Consider the following 26137-nt stretch of genomic DNA (forward strand, 5'->3'; position numbering starts at 1 on the left):
GCCAATTAAAACATTATCCAGAGACACCAGAAACTATAAAATGGTGTGAAAATGATTGGATTTTTGAAAAGCACATACACACCAGGTGAAAATTTTACACAATACCCAAATTGTTTAGACAAAAGTAATCAAACTGGTTCCTTTGACTGTAAGTTTAGTTAGAAAGGGGCATTCTGAATTCTCTCTTCTAATGAGTCATATTGGAGACCTTGAAAAACAGGGAATTCAAGCAGACAAAAGAGAAAAACATTAACCTCTTTCAGTTCTTCCACCCGCACAGCCTGCTTCTTTGTACTTTCAGGTACAGCTGATGTTTTTATTTTTTGAAAAGTAGTCAGGATTAGCTTGACCAGACAGAAGGCAGCTGGCCTTGGGGCCTCAGTTGACTTAAATGCAGACCAAATTCGGGGACCCTTCTGATTTATAGACAGCTGGGGGGGGGGCACAGAGGTTAATTAGGAGCCACCAGCTGAGAAGCAGTTCACATGGACTCAAAGTTGCCAATCAACTGCTGATAGCATCAGGATTTAAGGCTTAAGAGCAACTCTTCCAGGGGAAGCCTGCTATCCTTGCCATAGGCTGGTTACCACCTCAATGGATGGCGTGGTTTTCTTTTGCTTTACTGAAGTATTTGGTCCTGAAGCAGGCTCCAGATTCACGAGTTTGTCAGATGGGGCAGTGATGGAGATGGCTCCGTGCATCTCAGGACCATTTCCCCAAACACATTGTGTTTTAACTGCCATGCGTTTCTTTTCCCCTGTGCATCTTACCTCCCTTCCATGCCCTTTTCTTAAGGAAACAGGCGCCAAGCCACACGACTTGGCCCCTTCCCCATTTAAAAAGAAAGAAAAGATTTTGCTGAGAAATCAAACTTAAGCAAACATGATCAAGAACTCACTTTTTCTGCAGTCTTGACTAAAAACAACTCACTTTTCCATCTGTTGCTTAATCAGTTGACCGGAGAACTCCTAAGTGACAGCATTAAACCAATGTGGGTTTTGCTTTCCAAGCCTCACGTTGCCCTTGTAGAAGACCTAAATAACTGGGCTGAATGAGGATAAATTTGCAGAAATCAAAGAAGCGGTGGTTCTGGAAATTTCTTGGCACATCAGAAGACTGACCACAATTGATTGTATGTGTGGTCAAGCCTCCTCAAATTCTCCCAGCCTCACTGTTCCCTGGGATCTTCAGTCTACGACTGGCAGCTGAGGGCAGGGAAGGGATTCATTCAGGACCTCAAGGGCCTGCAGTGCTGTCTTCAGCACCCTTCACTTCACAAGAGGCCACTTCACACGCTTCAGGGTCTACCTCCCTGAAAGAAATGTTTTCCAAACAGGCCAAGTCATTTCCAAAGTGACTCGGTCCAGAAGGGTAGGGGGACTGACTTCAGCAGGATTCCTCTGGACAGACAGAGACAGGAGAGTGTCTGCAGAGGGCTTTCTCTCCATCTTTGGACTGTGTGGTTTTGACTAAGGGCTTTCCTGCAGGTGCTCTGGCAGATAGCCGGCTCTGTCACTTGGTGGATTCTTGTGACACAGTGGCCAGGACTGTGTGATCTTGTATTTCCTTCCCACTCCCAACCTTCCTAACTTCTTTTCAGTCACCCTAGTTTTCTTGTGTTGACATTTCCCAGGAGCACAGGGACACTTAGAGCCTGTCCAGTATAGTGATTTGTGTGTGTTATGTCCCCCACAGGATGGGGTGTGTGAATACTTGGTCCACTGATAACACTGTTCTGAGAGATTGTTACAGCTTCAGCAGGTGAGGTCTGGCTGCTGGCCACTGGGGTACGGGTTTTGAAGGATGTAGCTTGGTCCTGCTTCACATCCCACTATTTGCTCTCCGTCATCTTCAGTGTGACCACCTACATCATGTCCCGTTTTACACAGATGGTTTATTGTCCATACCATCCCTACCAGGAATCCCTTCCTTCATTTCTTCCCCCTATTATCCTCTCTCCCTTTGTGTGTATGTGTGTGTGAATTCTTGCTATGAAATAGCCAAAATTTTCTCCTTTGTTTCAGCTCATGCATGTTTTTGTGTGTATGAGTTCACATGTGTTGGGGGTGCATGTGGGTAGGTGCCTGTTTGAGCACATGTGTGCATGTGTGTGTTTTTGTGGAGAGCTGGAGCTGATGTTGCGTGCCTTCCCCTATTACTCACTGCTTTATTTACTCAGCCCAGGTCTCTTGATGAACCTGAAGCTCACTGATGCTTGATAGTCTAGCCAGCCAGCTTGCCTGGGTAGCCCTGTTTCTGCCTCCCAAATGCTGGGGTTTACAGGCGGATGCCACGTTTGCCCAGCTGTTTACATGGATGCTGGAGTTTCACACTCAGTCTGTCTCCCCAGCCCCTGATGTTTTCCATGACAGTTCTAAGTTGCTATTTTGTTTGTTTTTGTTTTAAGTCTCCATAAAGGTTTTCATGTTTGGCAAGGTATGCACTGTTTTCTTTTTTTTTACATTTTCCTTTGGGAAAACCCATAGATGGGTTGGCTAAGATTACAGAACATACTGACAGCTCTTCTGGTGGGTTTTTAAATCCCCATCTTTAATTTGACAGCCTAAGTTTCCAATTAATTTTGACCTTCCCCTTCTGTGCTTGCTTTCTTCTCTATTTGGCAAAACGTGGTGTGTCCTTCCAAGTCCAGCTCAATGTGATCTGGGGAGGCTTTTCTTGTCACTTTTGTCCACATACGCCATGCCAGTCTTTGTTGTCTCTTACTGCTCAGAACTGTATCCTCGCCTGTAGACCTCCAGTGCCTACAGGGACAGAGCACAGCACAGACACATAGTCACAGCTTTCCCCCCCGCACAGACACACAGTCACAGCTTCCTCCCTCCAGACACAGTCACAGCTTTCCTCCGCACAGACACACACAGTCACAGCTTTCCCCCCGCACAGACACACAGTCACAGCTTTCCCCCGTCGGCCCCTTTGACTTTCTTTTAATCAGCGTCCAATTTGGCCCTGGGATGCTCATCTACCCTCTCTTGACTTACCTGTGTCTGCCCAAATTCTGTCCACCTTCCAGTCCTGTACATCATTAGACTTAGCGTTGACGGAACCAAGTGACTGTCACCTCCCCTTAGCTTTCAGAGCATCAGGGCTTCGCTACCTGTTTTCTCAGCATTTCCTCCTCTGCTTATTTGTGCAATGAGACTGTACACTTCCCAAGAGCAGGACCCATGCCTGACATCTCTTCAATCATTTTCCTGGTCTCTGGGCAAACAAGCAAAGCTTAAGCAAATACAAGCTGACTGATTCGTATCTTAGAGATTAGCCTGATCAGACCAGGGAAGAAAAGTTAACCATGAGCTACAGTCCATTATTGTTGGGTTTTTAATTTTTTTCAAGGGCTTTTTCTTGTTTTTACTTATGTCAGCATCTATGGAGAAAAAAGTGACACACACATTTTTCTCTATGTCTGGAAAGAGAAATACTACTGTGTTATGAGAGTTCATTAAGCGTTCTCCTGCTCCATTTCCCAGCATATGCCACAAATCTTCGGAGCAGCCGGGTACATTTTTTTCCAATTAATTTTTCTCTTTTGCTTTACTGGCAGTCAGTTTTGCTAATAGTCATTTTTCTAAGTCAAATGCTCTAATTAAAATTGGAATGAAAAATCTGATTAAAATCTAAATTGGCTCTAGGAGCTGTGATCTCTTACTCTGCTCTTTGCAGTTACATAATTTATGTCCCAAATTGTGACATTAGGATTTTTCAGTCCATTTTCCTTACCTAAGGCATTTACAAAAACTTTGAGCTTTGGACCAACTAATTCTGATTTGAAAGCCATTAAATACCCAATGTCAAGAATTTCAAGACTGACAATAGGCTAGAAAGTGAATTTCCAAGATGATTTAATTCTTGAGGCATTCTAAAAGACGGGCATGTGAAGTCTCCCTAACAGTTTCCATTCTCATCCTAAACTGGCATGCAAATATAGTCAACAGTCATCTTGCAGCTCTCTCCTGGTAATAGATGCTCTCACACGATCCAAAAGAAGCCAATTAATTTCCAATATATAAAGGAGTAGTCAGTAGAGGGGGGAAAATGATCTGGCTTATCCAAGCTCCTGTCTTTCTGCTTTTCAGAAACCTTTCTGATGACTATGCTTTTAAAGGCGGAACATGAAAACCCACAAAAAAACAAGGCTGTATGCCCCAAACCAAACCAAACTCTAACCCTGGAGCCACAGAGCAAGTTGATGAATCTGATTCCAATTTAGTGTGTCGCAGGTGGATAGATTAATAATTTCATAAAAAATGTATGAGTCCACTGGGGGCGTCTGAATTCAAACAAAGGCTGAAAGAACAAAGATGACGAGAATGGGGAACACTTACGAGAAAGATGTAGAAGTGACCTGAAAACCCAGGCCCTGCTTTAGGATGGGAGCAGCCCCATGACTGGGCACCACAGATTGAAATGGGCTGCTTCAGGCAAAGGTCACCCCACGGTATCAATTACTTGCTGCTACCTGGAAAATTTGATTTCATGCCCCACAGTAGAGCTGCTTTCTTCTCTAGCACGAACGGCAACTGTCTCCGGTTGGTAACGAGAATAATGTGTCTCTTCAGTCATTAGACTTCAGGAGCTTCTCCATTCAGAAAGTCCGTGCAGATTGCCAGGGAGGCTAAAAGATCTGGGGTGCTAGCATGCTGAGTGAATGGAGAGGAAATGCCGAGTCTGCCCTCTTCTTAACCCTTGAAGATATTGTTTGGTTTCTGATTAGTAGTTGATGGATTTGTAGCTACAGAATCTACACTCTTGCATACAACATCTCATTTGAGTCGACACCAATTTCTCCCTGGCATTCCTCTGAGAAGAGACAAACTTGAGATGTGAGCAAATATAAAACATCAGGGAATCTGAAGAAAGGGAAGTTAGTACTGCTCTGATTTTTGTCTAGAATTATCTTTAATGTTCTATAAAGAATCTCCTGCCCATGGCCCTAACTCCAAATGAAGTCTTCAGAAAGATGAGCTGTTGTGATCACGAGATTACTATCACACTTGGCTGCTGACAGGAATATTTAAAACATACAAACATATTCCATCGTCCAGCTGGCTGTGGGGCAGAAGAATGAAAACTCAAAACCCACCAGAGATCTCCGCTGCTCTCTGATCTAAGTGATGTCTTTAAGCAGATCACATACTTACTCCTTGTTTTGCTTTTCACCTTATTTCTTTATCCTTAATTCTAATTCAGACAGACTTCTAATGTTTTCATCAGCATTGGAAAGAAAGACTAAACTCACAATTCAACGAAACACCAATATATGCTGCAGACTAGCTAATGCGATGTTTTAAAAAAAGGAAATTAAAAATTGGGGTTAGTAGATGATCCTTTCCTCCTTCTTCTTCAGGGATGCACGCGGGGAGGGGGGTGCTTTTAGACACACAGAACAATGCGGCCATGCAGCCAGGCCTGCCAGTAAGGAGCCAGTGAAAATGACGACGTGGGAAGTACATGCACATCCTCGTCAAATCACCTTGGCAGTTCTCATTAAGAAGATCAAATCCCAGGCCATGAAAGCATGTAAGGGAGAGAGAGACCCTTAGGGCTTTGGGTGTAGGGCATCTCTGGGTGGGGGAAATGGTGGGGGACGTGAGGGAAGATGAGGGGGTGGGTGAGAATCGCTTTTTCTCTCACCATCAGTTCTAAGAACAAGCACTCATCAGAGGGATGCTGCCATTGTTAGAGGAAGGGGCAAATCTGCCCCGCTGAGGGTCAGGGGATTCCAAATTATTCCAAGCCCTGTGATACAAAAGGCCAGACTCCCCCCTTTCACCCTGTGTGAAGAAATAAACGGGCTACCTAGTCATGTGTTGCTTTAAACTGACCACTATTATGCCTTAGTTAAAGGGTTTTACACACACAAATAATCCTCTCAGAACAAATTGGCAATTTTAGGAAGACCTTTAGGAAAAGAAAAATTATGTATGTTGGGTTTCCCAGATCAACACATAGAAAAAGAAATGAAAGATTTTTCTATGTAACTCCTTTGTCTTACAAAATGAGAAATTGTAAATCAAGAAGGCAAAGTGATTTGCCTCAGGTCATTTAGCTTCTCAGAGGCAGAAATGCACGTTTCTCAATCTGGGATAATTTGAGAATCAGGAAAACCAACTGCAGCACACTTTATCCCACTGGCTAGGGTAGAAATCCCGATTCCAGATTTGTGCATGTATGCACATGGGCCAGAAGGAGAAGCCCTTCTGTATAAAATGGTACTCTGAGTAGAGAACAGCTAGTGGATTTCTAGAACTATCAATGGCTGTTGGAGTATGAGAAGGAAGTGATGTCTACGCAGTGGAGAGTGGCAGCAAGGCTTCCAGGACAATTGTGCCTCCTCTCCACAGGCTCTGGACTACAGGTTAGCCCCAAGACTATCACATAGGCTTTTACAAAAGCCTGAGGCTAGTCCTTTCCTCTACCCTACTAACAGACTTCCCCAATTAACGTCTTCTCTCACCTCAGAGTTATGGAAACCCATGTTCTTTCCCTTGGGTCTTAATCCCTGCCAGATAAATGACAGGCGTTCTTTGCTTCAATTGTCAAACAGAAATACAGGGACAAATCTTCATGAGGAAACTTCTATTTGGGAAGAAGAATAGGATTGCCATCTGCGTGACACACATTGACAGGCCACACAGCCTTGATATGTTTAGAGAACAGTCTGAGACTTTTATTAAGACAGAGATCTGCACGCTATTATGAAGGCAAGTTCACTTCTGGTGCTTGAGGAGGCTGGCAAAGTCAACTGTGTGGCAGCAGCAGTCACCCTGCATGGCTCATTTGCAGGGTCAGAGCTGTCAGTTTTCCCTACTGTAGCTAACAAGAACAACGTCTTGAAGATAAGGCAGTCTGTTTCTCTGACGTTAGTTAGCCTGGCCTTACCCCTAGTCTCTTATACGGATGAGTGTGACCAGAGGCTTTTATTGGCATGCTCTATTTTCACAGAAGGGACCACACTTCTAGCTGCTCAGGGCCTCTGGCTCATGCTCTGTACCAGTGAAGGTAGGAAGAAGGCAGGCGTGCAGCCAACATGAACAGAATGGCTCGAACACCACGTTCTACCAAAGCTCTGGTTGTGGCCTGAAGCTTCCAAGAGAAGAAACACCTGGAAGGTGTGCTCGCCATACCCAGGCAATCACATTCCCAAGAACAGATTTAAGGCGACTAAAAGGTAAATTACTGATCTCCTTTTCCTGTGTCTGTCAATTAAGACTTGCATTTGTGGTCATCATCATCTGCAAGACCAGAAAAAACATTTGTGAGCGTCACTGGGAGCCGGCAATCACATTCTGCCCGATGAATGATGCAGTGTCATGAACAAAGAGGTGGCATTAAACCAACAAGGGCAAAACCAAGCAGATCTAGATTCTTTATATATACATATATGTCTATATATTTACATATATACACACACATACACACACACACACACACACACAAAAGGTCTGAAGATCCAGGGTATTGTCAGTGATAATAGTGTTGCTGCCATTCCCTTATAGTGGCAGATATGAAATGAACTTTGCAGATATGAAATGAACTTTACAGTAAGGAATAGAAGATGCAGACTTGGTTCCTAAAGGGATGGTGCCTGAACAGCTGCACTTACTACACAGTAAGAAAGTGTATAAGGGAGTCCTTTATCCCTGATATTCTACACTTCACTGATGAACCACAGCCTCCAATGGGTCTATCTCTTAAATGTATTTTTAATTTTCTGTAAATCAAAGATCTATCTGTTATAGTAGGGGAGAGGGCTTTGCCTGTGGTGGTATCTTAGTTTGATGAGAATATTTTAGGAAAGGATATGTGTGTGTGTGTATACACATATATACATATGTGTGTATGAGTAATTCCTGACTTAGCATGTATATTAGTGATAGAGTGTTTATCATGTGAGAAGCTCCATGTTTGATCCTTAATACTACACACAAAAAATAATAGGAATGTGTGAGGAGTGAGTGTACCTCAGTATAAATGAGCATTTGTGACATGAACATGACCATGCCGAGGACCCCAGTGCCTCAGACCTATGGAAATGTCAAGACCTTTGCTTGGGCTGAGTATCAATGTTGACAGTATACAGAAAGTATCAATTGCAGCTTCTTCCTCCCAAATGACTGCAGCAGGAGACTGCTCCCCTGCTCACCCTCCCCTAACGCACACAGAGATTGACTAACCTACATCTTTGTTCAGCTGAGCATCAGGGCTGTTGGTGCATTTCCCCTCAGAGCACACAGCCCACCTGATCCTAGGTTTTCTGAGTCTATGTCTGTCATTTCTTCATCCTCCATTGCCCAGTTAGGTCAACCCTAAAGCCATACAGGTCTTGGCAAGGATTTATTATATCATACTGAGAAACATTATTGTCAAGTCCAAACAGGTATACAGATTGTCTGGCCAAAGGACTCTCTCCTTCTAGACAAAACCTGGGGAAGCAAAGCTAAGGGATCAGAAACTGGGGAGTTTATTCTACAAAGGAAACGTTTGATGATGCCATCTGGAAGCGGCCAGTTTGGGGTAGGCATACTGGGAAGTAGTTTTGGTCTAAAGTAGCATAACCACTCATGACTGTGACAAGTGAGACCATTCTAACCTTTGGCCATGAGTGTGTCTGGCCTTCCTGGTCTAAGGGTACCTACTTTCTTTATCCATATTAACTATTTCCACTTTGCCCTTCAAGGGAGCCAGAGAGATACAGACACTTACTATTTCTTGCTTTTTTTTTGTCTCTAGATTTTAATCACAAATTCTCCATATCTATATTCTTCAGGAGCAGTCTATATCTCTTACTAGTTGAGGGCTCGACTCTTCTACAAAGGACATGAGCCTGGTAAGTAGTGCTGCTTTAGGATTTATTGTATGCATCTATTGGAGAAAGTTCGATCATTGAAGTTTGAGTTTCCTCACAGAAGCAGCTTCCCCTGACTCACTGAGGAGTCCCTGGGCTTTGATCCCTCCAATAGGGTCAGTCTGAGATGTTCCTGTCCACTGCCCCTCTCCCATCACCATCGTTTGCAATTTTCATAGCACCTTCCTTCAGGATAATATTTACATTATTGTTTTTTTTTTACATAATTCTGCCTCTTCTAATGAGATGTGAGTTCATGAAGCTGTGGCTTATGCTTGCCTCACCTTGACATTCACAAACGCACTACATTGCCGCAGTCAAGACATTGTCTAATTGGGATGTCTGCTCTGGTATCCTTCCAATTCCCCACAGCCTCCACTTTCCTCACCTGCCAAGTGGGAATAGTAATACCAACTTCCCCGTTTGGCAGATGGAAGGATGACTTGGTAAGATGCTCAGTGTAGTGGCTGCCACTTACAGACACTCTCAATGTCAGTCTTTAGTTAGGACAGTACGTGGATGTATGGTGCACAGTTCCTAGAAGAAATGTGTATGGAGTATGTGAGTGAATAAACGAGTAATACAGCCCTGCCTGTGAACTTAAGTCCCAAATAGAGCTCCCAGCTGGGTGCCTTTGGGTAAGACCCTGGTAGAAGGAATCTCAGCGGCTACTGCAGATGGATGGAAGGGTTGCTGACAACCTGAGATTCTGTGCATGTTGTTCTGTGCCCAAAGAAACTTCCCCTGGAAATCCAACAGCAGAGACCCAGCCCACTGGATCAAATCATTAATATGTAAGGATGGGACATTAGTCTTCTGAGGCTGAAGTATTATATATTTGCGTGGCTTTTTGCCATCCCTGGTGATGTCAGTGGCAGGAGGCAGAACCAGAGGCACACAGTGTCTTCATTTGAAGGGGAAAGGTTAACGACCAGGCTTTAAGACCCTTTTGGGGGTAACATCTTTAAAGGGGCTGCCTCAGCACAGACACACTGGTATATGTCACGGTGACAAGTAGACACATCTTAAAACAGACTTCACAAACACAATTGAAAACAAACCAGGTCTGTAAGAACTTGTTCCTTACATTAGCTCATCAAGTTCATTCCCTTGTCAAGAGGAATTGACTTTCCAGGTAAAAAGGCAAAGCATTTTTGATCCTTTCCAGAAGGCTATGAGAATGTAACTTCTTTCCTTTCCAGAACCGATAAGATCTCAAATAACCGTGTCGGTTTGGCTCATGGGAGGGGCCGGTCCTGGCTCTTCTGAAGAGCTGGTAGTTGTTAGAGGGAGCCTGTGACTGCAAAGGGGAGGGGTTTCAAACCGCCTGGCTGGACTTGTGTCTGGTTTCATGGCAGGCTTTCTTGGTGCGGGCTTACCTCAGCAGCTTGTCATGCAGCCACAAGGAGATGAGTGGGACAGAGATTTAAGACAACTGTGAAGCTCTGTGCCTAGGCGTTGTGTCTCCGTCCCTCCGGGCAAAGAACTTTTGGTCGAATACATTTATGGCCTGGTATTTATGCGTTTTGTGTGTGTGATTCTCGTAAACAGTCAGCCTGAATGACAGTTTGATGGGGAGGCAGAGCACTGAGGTCTAGGCAGAGCTTCAGATGTAGTTTAGCAGCAGCAGCCTAATGTGCGTCCGCGTTTCCTTGATTCCACCACTGATACCTCCCACTTAGTCTTTTACCATCTTAAATGCCTCTGAAATATTGGGGTCAGTATTAGCAGGTGTTGCTATGGCTCTGCCAGCTCCCCTTGGGCCCCACCATCTCGCTGTGCCAGACTGCACCATCGTGGGTAACACTTCAACATAGTATGTCAATTTCCATTCTATAGTAACTCAGTTCTCCTAGCATGGCAGCTTGAACTTCCCCCCTTCCCCAGCTTTAGAGAAAGTCTTCCTATTACTCTCTGTTCATGCTGTTCTCCCATGTTGAGTCTGGCACAGGACGACTACCTCGGGAGACAAGGCAATGACAGGCTCTACACTGTGCATAGCAGTGCCTTTCTAAAGTGATAAAGAGCATACACACTTGATAAACAATCCTGCATGTCGCTTAGGTCTAACCAGCTGTCCTTGGCTCTTCCTTTGAGGGTCTGAGACTTTCTTTGAGAGAATAATCAGTACCCCCAAAGTTTACATCACCATTTTTTTCAGATATGCATGCCTGAGAAATTTTGTTTCCTAGAGACATTTGTTCTCCTTCTCCCCATTCCCTGTAACAATTACTCTATAATTTTTGTCAAGATATAATTTTTAAAATTATGTATATGATGCATATATATATGTGTGTGTGTGTGTGTGACAGAGAGAGAGAGAGAGAGGGAGGGAGAGAGTGAGTGAGACAGAGAGAGAGAGAGAGAGAGAGAGAGAGAGAGAGAGAGAGAGAGAGAGAGAGAGGAGGGAGGGAGAGAGGTGTTATGTGCATGTGTGAATCCAAGTGCCTGTGAAATCCAGAAGAGAACATCAGGGCCCTGGACCTAGAGGTGCAGTGGATTGTGAACTGCCTGATGTGGGTAATGGAAACTAAACTGGGGTCTCCTGGAAGAGCAGTATGTGCTCTCAACAACTGAGCCATCTCTCCAGCCCCCACACCTACTGTTTAAAATCTTTCTGTGTGTGCTTGCGTTAGGGTGGAGGAGGTCAGAGGACAACTTGAAGGAGTTGGTTACCCCTTCTACTGTGTGGGTTCTGGGGATCAAACTCAGGTTCTCAGGCAGCAAGCACTTTGACTGTTTGGGTCATCTCACCAGTACTATGTATTTACCATTTATATATTCATTTATCCCATAGATTTCTTTAAAGAATATTTGCTACATGAACCATTTCTTGAGCTGTAAAATTAAATTGTGTTCCAACTCTAAGCAGCAATAAAAACATCCTGTAACACAAAACCTTGAAGTTCTGCAAGCAATTAAGCCAGTGGAAAACTGAGTGACTTGGTGCTGTGATAACTGTATTACTTAATTTTAGCTGTGAGAGATAATTTAAAATCAAACACTGAAATCGATTTAAAGAGTTTTATTAAAAATATTTACTTTAAATTCTACTTTACTTAAACAGTATATGTATAACTTGACATTTCAAAATGACAAAGCAAACAACTTCGTTTTGACTGTCTGCCTATGGATCTCCTAGACCTAAGTCCTGGAAAGAACTAGGAGCCTGGAGCTGGAGGATGGGCAGCGACTGAGTTGGAGAGACACCAGCGGTAGCGCTGAGCCCTCTTCTAGCTTAATTCCTCTTCCCTCCTCCCTACTCCTTTATCCCCTCTAAGTTGGTCTCAGCCAAACTCTGGACAATACTCCCACTAGGTGCATAGTGGGAGGGATGGAGCCTTGGGAAATGGAACCTGATCAAGAAAGGGAAGAAAGAAAACAGTCAAGACCAATTCTTTTTTTACTTTGAAAGCTCTTCACCTCTTCTTCTAGAATGACATGTGGGAGATGCTTCCTCCAGGAGCATAGCCTATTGTCCTACATGGAAAATTTGATGCGGGACTGAGAGAAGAAAGTGTGGGTGAGTGGTGCCTTCTATTCACATCAACTGTTTCCCTTCTACATTCTTGCCTCCTCTCCCCTTGGATCTCCATTTCAACGTTTAGAAATCCGTACCAGCTCCTCCTGCCAAAGGCAGGTTGTGACCTGTTTTTGTTGTTGTTGTTGTTGTTGTTATTTTTTTCCTGACTGGCCATGATTTGTTGCTCCTACAGCATCCTTTTTGGCTCTCTGATCATGTGCTAAGTTGGCAATAGAAACTCCAGGGAACAATTTATTATTTACTCATTTATTTTAAGACATTGAAAATGATATATAAATAGCTGAGTGGAAGAGATGGATAGGTCACAGGCAGCCAGAACATCTATGTATTCTCTATGGAGGTTGGCCTTCAGGGATATCTACCAGGTTCAGCCTTTGTACTAAGGTTTCATCACCCAGGCATAGTCAACTCGCCTTTACAGATGAAAGGGATCGGGCTGTAGATTTCAAACACCAACTTATCAATGGCTTGATCTTTCTGGTGACCAACTAGGGTCACATCAGTAGAGCAAGAGGTGCTCCTATCAATCCAAAATAAGCTCAGGAACAGAAGCCAAAGTCTAGTTATAAACAAAAGGTCTACCTAGCATCCCTACTGCCCAGGAAATTAGAAAACTTTGGGGACTCCAGGACAGGAAACAAAAGCAGAGACCAAGTGTGTAGTCCTTATCCCAACACAATTTCACACAGTCCAGATCAAAAGATAATCTATACCCTTTGTTTCTATTAACACTAATTCTGTTTTCTCTTGTCTAGGAATAATCTTCCAAGTCCCAGGGGCAATTCCAATTTGGTTCTAGCCAAATGTCCCAGAACACTCTCATTTGGAAACCTGTAAGTTAGCTTCCTTATTTAAGTATTCCTCACCCAAACAAGTGGTGTAAATTCAAGGCTATGGATTTTCCAGGAAACTATTTTACACCACTCAAAATCCATCTCAATTCTGCATGTTTCCTTGTTGTCCCCTATTGCCATCTTCCCCTTTAACAAACACTTCAAATTTAGAAGTCCAAAGTTTATACAGGAGTTTAATTCTACTACCCCACCTGGCACAGACTTTGTCCCTGCATAGCAATTACAACCCCAGGGCACCAAGGTAAACAACACCCTCAGGTTAATCTGGCTTCATCACCTATTTTTACTCTGGGTTTTAACTCTTCATTCCTATTGCCTTGAAATTTGTTACATTCTCCCAATTTTTTTTTTTTTGTGTGTGTGGGATTTTGTTATAGGAAAGCTTTCAGAATACACAGTATTGGTAGGAACAGAGCCCCATTAGCATGAGAAGAGGAAAAGAAAAAGTTATATACCACCTACATGTGACAGGACCCTACTCAACAAATCAGAAGTAAAAACAAACAACTCCAAGTGTCTCACAAGTCCCAGGGATGGAGTCTTTTAAATAAGAGTTGGTCTGAGGTCCCTGAATACAATATCATTGTCATTTTCATCTCTAGCTTAGGAGAATGGTCTTCAGGAGCCGAACATGAGAGTATAACTACTGACCAGCCTACTAAACTGGTGTCCCTAAGTCACTTCCCATCGTCACCTCCAAAGATGAAAGGGTGGGGCATTCTGGCACTGACAAAGTCCCAATTTCCTTTCTCATGATGAGCCTCCTCTCTAGCCTTTGTTTTCTCAAAAAAAATGGGAGCATTAAGGGCACATTATAGGTTGAAATACTCAATGCTTTGTCATGTACTCTGTTTTCTTAAAGCAGGTTGGGAAAGGACTCAAAAACAAACAAAAAAAACACAAAAAAAAAACCAGTAACAACAACAAACGGATTCTTGGGCACACAAATTGAACTCTTGAGTCAAATCTCTATTTGATCTTACCTCCACAAACAGAATCTTTGCTAAACACAAACCATTCTATCAATCCTGGGAATACTCTTATAGAAGTGCATGGGCAGACTTTAGATATGGTCACATTTTTACCTCATCAATTGAATTGAATTAATAAGGCATTCCTTTTGGCATATCTATGACTAGATCTTGAGGACTCTGAATTAATGAGTGGTTTGATGGGCTCAAAACATGGAGTATTGGGATGTAGTGGCATTATGGAAGTATGGTCTGGTTTAAGGAAGTGGGTCACTAGGGTGCATTCCTGAAAGTTGTATCTTGTCCTGGCTTCCTTGCTGCATGCGACTCCCTGGACTCTGTGGTATGAGCTACTCTGTGCAACTTCCAATAGACTTGACTGAAACCTTGAGCAAAATTCATCTTTCCTCCCGGAAATGGATTCTATTGGGTATGTGCTAACAGTGACAATAAAACCAGCTACCACAGTAGGTGTGGTGGTGGTGAGGCAGGACCAATGGTGAAGGACAGCAACTCTGGTTTAGAGTTCTCCCTGCTCTCCAGGCCACCCCTGGTTCGAACTTATTTTCCCATTGCTCTGCACGTAACCACATATGAACTGTGTTTATTACTACTGTCCCTTTAGATTTCCAGCTTTGTTATTAAATCAGGATTGAATTTGCATGCTTATTGGGTAAGAAGCATTTTATCTACCATGAATTCTTCAGCCAGGGGGAAAGACATGCCCTACAGCATTGGTGAGTCTCAGATTCGTGGCAGTTGGATACTTGACACAACAGATATTTCTTTAGCAATTGAAGACAAATCTGTATTTATCTGAACCGTAGGAAACTCTGGTTCTCAAGATGGGCAATGCTGTCTGCATTTCCTTTATTTCCCCACTCTCTTTAGGGCTACCAAAACTTCAACCACCACATTTTAAATCTATACTTCTTTGACTCATTTTCAGAGTGGAGGGGGTTTTCTTTCCTCATGTCCCCAAATTTAAGGCCCAGAAAGGTCTGGTGACATGCTTTCCCAGGGCTGCGTCGTCATTCAGCAGTTTTCAGTCTCTGTATCTCAGCCCACCCCCTCCTTAGGACAGTAGTGGATGAAGAGGACTTGACCACCAACTGGGAATTACTCCCTTCCAAATCAGTGTGGGGATTGGTTCTGGGGGCTGCCTTGGCTGACACGGATTCATCATAAACACTTGATGAGTACAGAGACCAAACAGACCCTACCCTTGGCTCTGTTGTTAAATCTGCAGCCTAACGAGACAGGCTGTGTCTGGTGAGGCGTTTCAGGAAATAAACACTTGCCTTTGATTTCTATTAGGATCAAACTACTCCCTCAGCTTGTAAAGAGGAGACTGTAGTTTTATAGGTGTGGGATGTTTGCAGCTCTTGTTCCCTTCTCTGAGTCAAAGGATGCTATTACAATAGGTCCTATAGCTGCAGGTGTCACAAAGCCCTCCCTCCATGTGAACTTCCCCCTGGCTCAATCAGCCTCTAAACCAATTCTCCTTTGGGTCAGGTTAGAGGAATGGAAACCTCCAGAAAATCTGAACCGCACATCATCTATAGTAGTCATCAGGTTCATGGTGATACTACCAAGTCCCATTTTCATTCCTCTTTGGAAAGGCAGTTATTGATGTTACAGATAGCCTCTGGTGTTGGGAATATATGGCAATTTTGTCATCCTAACACCAGAACCCCCCAAGATATCATGGAGGTAAAGTAGGTCAGAGTTCACTCTGTGACTTGTTTTGTGGAGTTAGACGCAAATGCCCTGGATCTAAGTGGACGATACAGGGGAATATGGAATACCTAAGGATTAAGTGTGGCCATGCATGCAATGCAACAGGTTACTTAATGGGGACTTCAGGGGAAGTACGGCAACATTCAGGTCTTTCTGTGGTGTGACCCTGACTGTTGTCACAGCCGTCTGTACATTGTCCAAACTTTCTGCTTTGCAAGCTAGTCTGTCTCCCTCCAGTGGAGTGCTTTTTCAGCTCAAGTCAACTCTGTTGCTTGCAACCACTGATCCTAACTAGTCCTGCCTTTCTGTGTTTTGTTCAATGGTTGCAGGAGGGTTTGAAAACTGAGCTATAGTCATGGGCATCTGACTGAAGGGAAGTGAGAGCTGGAGAATTTCATGAGCATAGCTTGGAGGTTACCTCTCTAGCTATTGACAGAGCAAAGCAGGGAGTCACTCAAAGCCAGCAGGAGGAGGTGGTGGCATATGTCAGATCACCCATGTGACTTTGCTATAGCCTCCCCCTATACCCCCAGCTTCGAAGCAGGTACTGACAGGCATCCTGTGGATTTATTTTCCCATCTTTGCCCCCCCTCTCTTTCTGACTCTGATTTCGAGCCAAAAGTCAGGCCCCACAGCTGGATGAAATAAAATGACTGTATTGGGAGGCCTTTAAATGAGCATGGTCCAATATGTCTTAAAGTTGGGGCCGTTCCCTGGGTAGAAAATGGGGGTTTTCCCACCTTCTCTGTTGCAGCTGCTGGGGATAAAGTTAGGGGCTGTCTGCTCCTTGGACTCACCACCCCAGCATTAACTCCCCCATCTCTTGGAAATCCATTCAATATTACACTCACCATGAACCACAGTGAAAGGCAACCAGACTCCGTCAACAGCACATTATCATGTGGCTTCCATTTTTCTTGATCACCTTATTCCTTTGCTCTCCCAAAGTTGAGGATAAATTATTTAACAAGTCTCCCGGGGTTGAACTTATGAGAACTTAAAGCCTGTGCCCATCTGCTATAGGTTAGGGTGGGCCAAATACTGAAAGCTAATCCTTCATGTTCCACTCTGGAAAACACCCAACCCAGCATGCGCACACACACACATACACACACACTCTCGTGTGTGTGCACACGTGAGCAATCCCCAAATCCAAACAACCTCTAATAGCACCTCCCAAACACATGGCCCAAGTGCTAAAACATCAAGGCCTGAGTCACCACACTTGGGCCAATAAAAACTTTACTCTGCCCTCTGAGAGGTTAGGCTGTGTTCTCAGTCTCCCCATATGCCTGCCTCTGTGAGGGAAGCACTGTCAAGGCTTCCAGGCAAGGGACTGGGTTTCACAGAAACAGCCACACCGTCAGAGGCATCTGTGCCTTCCCGAGACTTTTATTAAATGCATGGAATACTACAGACAGAGGGAAGGTGTACGCTCTCCACACCTCATCATATTGTATAATTTTAAAAGTTCTCGATTTCCACACGTTTCATTTCCTCTAATGGGCAACTAATGGAATCCTTTCCAATCTTTTACAACAAAAATGGCTTGTAATCTGACTCTGCCACACTCTTAGCAGGTGAGCTTTCTGAGCTGGGGCTCAGTTTCTTTAGCTGTAAAATGGGGATTCAAAATAGCAAGTATCTTGTAATATTCATGTGACAACAAAATAAAAGATTGAATGAAGTCCTAGTTCATCATCGATCATATGATGAATGCCATTCTTTTCTAGGGAAACAGCAGCAATGATTGTTGGTATTTTACTATGATTCATCCTAAATAGATTTTATTTTACACAGAAGTTTGTCAACAAAAAAGTATGAATGAGTAATGCATTTGGCCCCCTGTCTTTTAATACTTAGAAGTGCTAATATTATTCCATCAAAACTTCCCACCAAAGAGAGGAAGAGGAACTCATTTCCTCTCTAATCTCAGAGTCCTCTCACTGTGGTTAGCTGGTAACTTGGAATTAAAAACTAAAAGTAAAAACTAACATTATAATCTATTGGATTAGATATAGTCTTTTTTGATTAAAAATATAGATGATTAAGTGAAGTATTCCTTGATCTGCTAATAGACGATATAGATTCAATAAACTATAATCTTAGATTAAATACTTTGGTATAACAAGTTCTAAGAGCCTCAATTTCTTCATATGTCATATAGCAGGAATAATAAAAACCCAGAGACAGATACTGGGGTTCAAAGTGAAAATCAGATAAGCAAAGCAGCCAGCCACCAGAGTTCTCACCTCTACCAATGCTCAGATCGAAAGGGAGATCCACCAAACCTCAGACTGCTCCCTACTGCACTGTTGCTCAGATTCACTGAGACTGCCACGCTCTTCACCAAAATCCTCAATATGGCTGTAGACTGTTTCCTAGGTCTGAGACTCTGCTTCTGTCTTATATACCTCTGTAGTGCTGGGACTAAAGGCATGAGCTCTGTTTCTTTTTTAGACTCATTCACTCTCACATAGCCCTGGATGGCCATGAACTCTTAGAGATTCATCAGCCTCTGTCTCCTGAGTCCTGGGATTAAACATGTGTGCTACCACTGCCCAGCTTCTATGGTTATGGTTAGTTTTGCATTCTGATCTTCAGTGACTTTATTAGATCATAAACAATATATCACCACAATGTCAGACAGGGATATTGTCTTTGTAATGACAGTGTTATGATAATTGAATGAGACAATGGACAGAACTCATCTTAATTTTTTTAAATAAAGGAGTTATTCATTTCTTTAAAAAAAACCTCCCCACCGGTGTTTCTATCTTCAGTCAAAAGTAGAGCAATCTTGCTGTCAGTGAGTTATAAACAGTCAAACTGTTAAAATATCTTTTGGTGCAATGATTTATATAGAATTGGCCTGATATGTTTTTCCCCCATTTCTCAGAAGAAAAAAAAAAAAACAGATGTTCAGAAAGAGGAAAGCTTTGAGTTATAAAGCGGAACCAAGAACCAGGGTCTCCAACCCGAAAATCTTCTTCAGTCTACTTGGTCCCGGATCCAACTAGGAACTTGGGGCCTGCTCTCTGACTCTTAGACTGTATGTCATACTGAGCTGTTCTGAATTGGGAAACCAACAACTCTTACCCTCCCCACCTTTTAGGGACCTGTTATGCCCCCTCAGTCCCCACCCATAGCTTCTAAAGACCATTTTTTTGTAGGTTGGGGATCAACCCATGTCTACGGGGCTGGCAGTGATAACCAACTTAGGTTGGGCCAGTCGGGATAGCTTTGTAGGACTATGGAATGAAGGGGAGATAGCCAGTCTTGGGTAGGCACTGTTGGTGGTTACATTTGCAGTGGTAGCATCCCGGGAAATGAGGAGTCACACAAGGCTGAGAAGGAGCTGAGAGCAGGGGCAGACAGAGTCTCTTAGATTCTAGGTAATTCTGAAGCCCACAGGACCTTTGCTCCCTGGCTTAGTAAAAGTGCTGTGAAATAATCCTTCCTGGGTTTAAGTAAGTGGCTCATTCTAGGCAGCTACACTACAGGATAAAGGAACACTCCATTGTCCACTAGAAAGAACTCCATCCTATGGCGATGTCTTTTCTGGTCACCAGTGATGGCTCTTCTGTTGCTTCAGATGTCTCGAAGGCAGGACATGACCTGTCTTTCTCTGAAGTTAGCAAGCATATAATTGCCTGATCCCTGCTACTCTGGTATTCCCTTTGCAAACTGTCTAAGGATTAATGCCACTGCTTAACAGCCATTGTTTCTTTTCTTTCCACTCTGTCCACCACTGCTCTGAAGGCAGCTTGAACTCCAGTCAAGCCTTGCTTTGCACTTTCCTCCCAGTAGAATACACTTGCTTCTGCTCGGCTGCTATGGTTCTGGTACATGAGCAGCTTTTGGGCACCAAACCTGCTCCAGGACACAAGCTGAGTGACAGTAAGTGGCAGGGCATCACACAGCACCCACAGCATGCCCCTTGCTAATGGTGTGCAGAAGTCCAGACTGGTGACTCCCCCTCCTTGTAGAAGCTTGCTCAGAGCACAGGGAATGCACCAACATATGTCAATACTAAGCTGGGTGGTTAAGTATAAATATTAATTAAACCCATAAACAAAAAAACATTAAAAAGAGTTATTTCAGAGGCATTTATCAAGTCAGCTGTGTAACATGGGGAGCACACACCTTTGTAGCCCCAGAATACATTTATCGATGCAGGAGCGAAGGAAGTTTGTTGAAAGCTGTGGAGACTATTTGAACTTTGACTCATACTATCTGTGTGCTGTATAGTAATACACAAAATAAGTGAAATTGTTTGACACTATGGTGATACTGTCACAGACATGGAAGTTTTTAATGGAAACAGTAGCCATGGAAGATAGAAGCAAATCTGCTTTCCATTCATCCCGTTTCCACGGTATTGTGCCAATGGAGGTTAGTATACCATGTCATGTGTTCTTCATGATAACATTCTAAGTGAGGGGCTGTCTCTCTTAACTCTTTGAGACAGAGTCTTAAGACAGACAGTAGCCCAATCTGGGTTTCAGTGCTCTAGGTCTTAGGTTTCTATGAAGAGACTCCATGACCCAGCAACTCTTATAAAGAAAACTGATTGTGGTGGCTCACTTACAGCTCAGAGGTTCAGTCCATCATGGTGGGGAGCATCGCACTGTGTAGGCAGACATGGTGGTGCTGGCTGGAGCTGAGGGTGGTGCTGGCTGGAGCTGAGGATGGTGCTGGCTGGAGCTGAGGGTGGTGCTGGCTGGAGCTGAGGGTGCTACGTTTTGCAGGCAACAGGAAGTCAACTGACTGTCACACCGAGTGAAGCTGGAGAAGACCACCTCAAAGCCCGCCCCCACAGTGACATGCTTCCAACAGAAGGTGTGGCCCATATTAAAAGTGTGCCCTCCAGCCTCAAGGTCTGGATTAAAGGCATGTGTCACCCAGCCTCCTCCAACACCTCCTGAAAGTAAACTCCCTATGAGTCTATGGGGGGCAAATGCATTCAAACTACCACAGTAACTTAGGATGACCTCAGACTTCTAATTCTCCCAGATGCTGGAATTGTGTGCCACCATGCCTACACGGGCTGTGCCTTTTCATTCATTGCTTTTGTCTCCTTTCTGGCCCAATAGTCATATGACTACGCACACGTGAGAATACATGTGGAAATCAGAGGTCCATATTGGGCATCTTTCTCATCACTCTCCACCTAAGTTTTTAAGACAGGGCTTTTCGCTAAACTTAGAACTCACCAGTTCAGAAAAACTAGCTAGCACAGCGAGCTCCAGGGACCCTTTTGTCTAGGATTGCAGCCATGTGCCACCACACCCTGGACTCTTACGTGGGTCCTGAGAATCCATGTTCCAGGCTTCCTCAGAGTCGCCAGCAACCACAAGTGAGATATAGGTAACACGGAAAGCCCCAAACCCTTGGCTTCACTTCTACCTCCATGCTATTGTGTGTAGCTTAGCCTCTACCTACACGCTATTATGAGTACCTTAGCCTCTTACATGCTATTATGAGTACCTTAGCCTCTACCTACACGCTATTGCGAGTAGCTTTGCCTCGACTTCTCTTCTCTGCCTCTGACACATGTACACACATACTTCTGCTGGAGAAGGCTCTGGGGCTGTTCTCAGGAATGTCTTCTGGGAAAATAGCGATGGCAGCTGCCAGTCATCCCAAATCTTCTAGCCAGCCCTGAGGACCTCAGTAGAGGTGGCTGGGTTATGTGATAAGCCCAGGAAGGTGGCTGCAGAGTCAATGACCTGGACTGCTCTGAAAGCTGTCCCCAGGTGTCCCGAGTCTCACAATGAATCTCCTTCCTAAAAAGTGCTTGTTCCTGCTCTCCCTCCCTCCCTCTGCCAAACATCTGAGAAAGGGAGGAAGCCTGAGTGGGCGCAGAGACTCCCACACATGTTCAGGTAGCAGAGCACCTGGAACATGACATTCTTTTCCACCATGCATTTAGTTTAAAATACCTAAGTACTTGATGAAATGAGTAGATCTTGAGTCCTCATCCTGACAAGTGTTAGAAAATAGAGAGGTTAAGCACAGGAACCATAAATACACTCAAACCCTTACAGCTGGAAAGATTCAAGTCACTAACACGTGTGTGTGTGTGTGTGTGTGTATGTGTGTGTGTGTGTGTAAGGGGGGAGAGAGAGACAGACAGAGAGACAGAAACAGAGGCAGAGACAGAGACAGAGAGTAGTATCTTGACCCAGCTAGATCAACTACAAAGTGGCTGAGCCTCAGAGCCTCGCAGGTAATTCAGTGAATTCTCTTAGTGTGACATCACTTCTCTGAACCCTCCCACCCCCACCCTAATTGTGACACAAAGGGATTAGACTCAGAGTTCTAGGGGTCTTCATCTAGTTTCACCCCTTGGAGACATCTAAAGTTGGCAGGCCTGGATTTAGAAAGCAGTGGGATAAAAGAACATGCTTCAGGGAGAAAAATGCCAAGAAAAGAAGTTTATTAGGTGGGAATAAGTTTACAATACAGCCCAGGACCTCGCTGTGGTCTGTATCTACAAGGGTGGTACTGTAATTAGGAGACATTTTAAAGGGAATGCTCCCAGCCAGGAATAATATAATTCTAGTCTTTTCTCCAAGCTTCTTGGTGCCTATGCACTTGAACTTATTAAGCCCCATAGACTCCGAGAATGAGGTATAAATATCATTGTGTCCCTCAGGCAATAAAAGGAGCTGTGGCCACAGACAGTGCTACCTCTGGACTCCAGAGTTACCCACCAGCTTAGGGGTCCTTCAGGGGTGGTCTCTGCTTCCCTGGTGGTCTGCAGCAGGCTTCCAGGGGGCCCTGGATTGGCCGCCTGGAGGAGTCAGACTTCATCAATAGCACTGACTCTGCTTGTGTTCCAGCAGGGATTCATAATTTACCCATGCTCTGTGCCGTTTGATAGTTTGCCAGAGTTTTTCCAATGTCATTCTTCTTGTCTCTATGATGTTGTCAATGCCTCCACCCTGCTGCTCATTTTTATGATACTAACTCATTGAAGGTGTTGGATAGCCTGAAGTTTCTCTGGCTCTGACCAGGTAGCCTTTGATTCCAAATTATCTGGTTCCCTGGTTCATTCTGGTTTTTTGCTGACATGATACCCTGTGAATACCATGTTTAAGGCTGTTGCCAAACATGCCTTTATTCAAGGTGTTAGTGGAGAAGTCATCCCCTTAGCATTAAGTCATTTCTGTCATCCAATAGGAAGCGTTGGTTGTTAAGATAACTTCCAGACAGTGCCTCTTGCTTGCCTAGGAAAAGACTCAAAGAAGTTCATGTGAAATAGAGACATTATTTGTAGGTCAGCGTTTGCTATTCAACATCAAGGCCTCAGTTCAGTGAGAAGGAAAGAGAATATTCTAGGCCTACCCAAACAGTTTATTAATGTGCATGGTCATTTTGTTGTTGGCTATTATTTCAAAGGCTCTTGAATATACATATATACATATGTATATATACACAGTCATATTTTTAAAATAGTAACTGTTTGCAAAATTTTATACTTTAAATCGGAGCTTTTATCTCTTAGCTCAATTTTTCAATGAACTAATAGTCTATCACAACAACGGGGGATCCATGAAACATTTTTACACTTTTTTCTTTTGGCTTATTTGTTTGACAATAAAATTTCACATCTGGCTGACAAGCCCCATGCCAAGATTCATCTCGATGCAACTTCAAATGAAAGAGCCATTATGTTCAAGCAAGCAAGAAACTCCAGGCACTCTACCAGGACGACTTGTTAGCCTTTATATACAACCGCTGCTAAAGTGACATCATGGCTATGCTGAGCAACTGGGGACCTCGGAGTCCTGCTGAAGAGCAGCTTTCTAGAAGAGGATTGCTGCAAATCCACTCTTCATGCTTAAGATAATCATGTCTCCTAGTCTGTTGGTTAATATGGTCAATTGACAACATCTAGAAATACCACAAGGCTGTGAACATATTGTGTGTGTATGCAGTTCTACACTGGGTTAATTGAGATGGAAGGACTCACCATGACTATGGGTGACACCATTCCATGGGCTGGGGTCCCAGACTGAACAAAAGGGAGGAAGCAAGTTGGGCACTGGCATTCACGTCTCTCTGCTTCTGGGCTGCAGAGACATTGCAACCAGCTGCCTCAGGCTCCTCTCTCCATCTCTTTCCTGTCACGAGGACCTTTAAAACCTTCAAACCGTGAGTGCAATTAAACCTTTCCTTCTCTGAATTGCTTTCGTTAGGTATTTTAACGCAGCACGTAAGAAACGCAATTGATACATAGGCGCAAGGCTCGCAAAGGAAACCACAAAGACTAGAAAAATAGGGCCTGCCCTTTTGTACCTATGTTTGACCAGCACCATCACCGCCGTGCAGACGCTTTGTGCCAGTAAGTGTTCCCCAAAGCCTGGATGTGAGGATAAAGTTAGCAGTGGCTCAGTTCCTCAAATGTGTCTTCCTTAAGAGGAACCCTGCCCCGACCCCTGGTTAATTATTTTCTGCTTCTCTTCTCTTTGTACACCAACGGTACTTGGTTCAAAGCCTGATACAAATATTCTGTAACAAAGGCACCCCACCCCCGCCATTCATGACTCAAATGTGACCAAGATTTAGTATTTCTTACTTGTATCACATCCCAAGTACGTTCCCAAATGGCAGCCTGTTCTGTTTGTTTCATGTGGGGCAGGGGTTCAGGATCTTCTCCCTCTGTTCTGTTTGTTTCATGTGGGGCAGGGGTTCAGGATCTTCTCCCTCTGTTCTGTTTGTTTCATGTGGGGCAGGGGTTCAGGATCTTCTCCCTCTGTTCTGTTTGTTTCATGTGGGGCAGGGGTTCAGGATCTTCTCCCTCTGTTCTGTTTGTTTCATGTGGGGCAGGGGTTCAGGATCTTCTCCCTCTGTTCTGTTTGTTTCATGTGGGGCAGGGGTTCAGGATCTTCTCCCTCTGTTCTGTTTGTTTCATGTGGGGCAGGGGTTCAGGATCTTCTCCCTCTGTTCTGTTTGTTTCATGTGGGGCAGGGGTTCAGGATCTTCTCCCTCTGTGGCTCTGTTGTGCAGCTCCTGGGCCCTGTGGACACCAGCTCAGCATGAGTGGAGAGTGGGGGCAAAATCACAGGGTGGCAAGTGGAGTGGAGCTTCCCACATCACTTCTGCTAACATGTCAACAGTCCCAAGCACTACCTGAACCATGGAGAAGTCGGCAAGTGAAGCCTAGCCATATGGCCGGTGGGAAGAGGGTATGGGATAGTTGAGTCTCTGCTGTCTGCTCCCTCAGCTGAGCCTGAGACAGACTTTGTGTTATACTTCTCTGACTCCCCACCCCCACCCCAGAGGCTATAAAGGTCTCCAACACGGGTAGTTGAATAACATCTGCCTTTAGTCCCGATCCTGTCTCCAGACGAGCGGATACATGAATATTAGCCAGACGAGGCATTGTGTAGACATGGTTTATGAACCTTGGACCCCCTTATTGCAAGACCAGACTATGAGGAAAGCAGATGTAGCCGGGAAGGTCATCTTTTGCAAAACTGAAAAAGGATTCTTGTCTTTTCTAATCACTAAAATGGCATGTGCTTATTGTAAAAAAGTGGACAAAAATGCTGAAAATCTTGTAAGAGAGAAGATTAAAATCACCCACAATTCCTTTTCCCAAGAGATTCTAAACATCTTCTTGCTTATAATATTCAGATACTATTTACACACATACCATTTCAATTAATTTGTGTCTGCAGAGCAGATCACCTTGTCTAGAATACATTTTGGAATGGACTTTTTCACTTGACAAGACATGCTATGAATGTCTAAACATGTAAATAAGGATATTTTTGGCTACATATTTGATAGCATGTACATATGTGACGATAGTTGTAAAATAATGCATCATTTAGCTCAGCTGAACAAGTATAGACTTGGATGTCAATGAGACCCAAGATTATGTATTTGTTAGTTTGTCCCCATAGTAAGATAGGCATTTTTGCTCATGATAGAAGTTTAACAGTATTCTGGTTAAGCAAGTCATCACATAGTCAGTGTCCTCAGAGTCCAGTATGCTGACAAGTCACATATGGACCCAGGTAAAATGCAGATTATTATTCAAAAGGTATAGGCTGACCTGGAGTTTTGCCAAGCATCTAAGAGCTACTTGTGCTTCTGTTTACTGAGTAGTGAGTATCTAAACTAGTAATTCTCACCTGGAGAG

At 43.9% G+C, this 26137-nt stretch overlaps 2 long non-coding RNA genes across 2 annotated transcripts; one reads left to right on the top strand and one right to left on the bottom strand.

Moving 5' to 3' along the window:
- Window positions 1-2546: 2546 nt before the first annotated feature.
- Window positions 2547-22205, bottom strand: LOC121133206. The gene is made up of 3 exons (XR_005870000.1): window positions 21924-22205; window positions 20570-20716; window positions 2547-2762 (listed from the first exon to the last, which is right to left on the bottom strand). It is a non-coding gene; the product is annotated as an uncharacterized LOC121133206 (long non-coding RNA).
- A 129-nt stretch (window positions 22206-22334) lies between these two features.
- On the top strand, window positions 22335-25358 carry LOC121133101. The gene is made up of 3 exons (XR_005869831.1): window positions 22335-22426; window positions 24186-24331; window positions 24997-25358. It is a non-coding gene; the product is annotated as an uncharacterized LOC121133101 (long non-coding RNA).
- The last annotated feature ends 779 nt before the right edge of the window (window positions 25359-26137 follow it).

The sequence above is a fragment of the Mesocricetus auratus genome, unplaced genomic scaffold (assembly GCF_017639785.1).
Source record: "Mesocricetus auratus isolate SY011 unplaced genomic scaffold, BCM_Maur_2.0 Super-Scaffold_100020, whole genome shotgun sequence".
Lineage (NCBI taxonomy): Eukaryota > Metazoa > Chordata > Mammalia > Rodentia > Cricetidae > Mesocricetus > Mesocricetus auratus.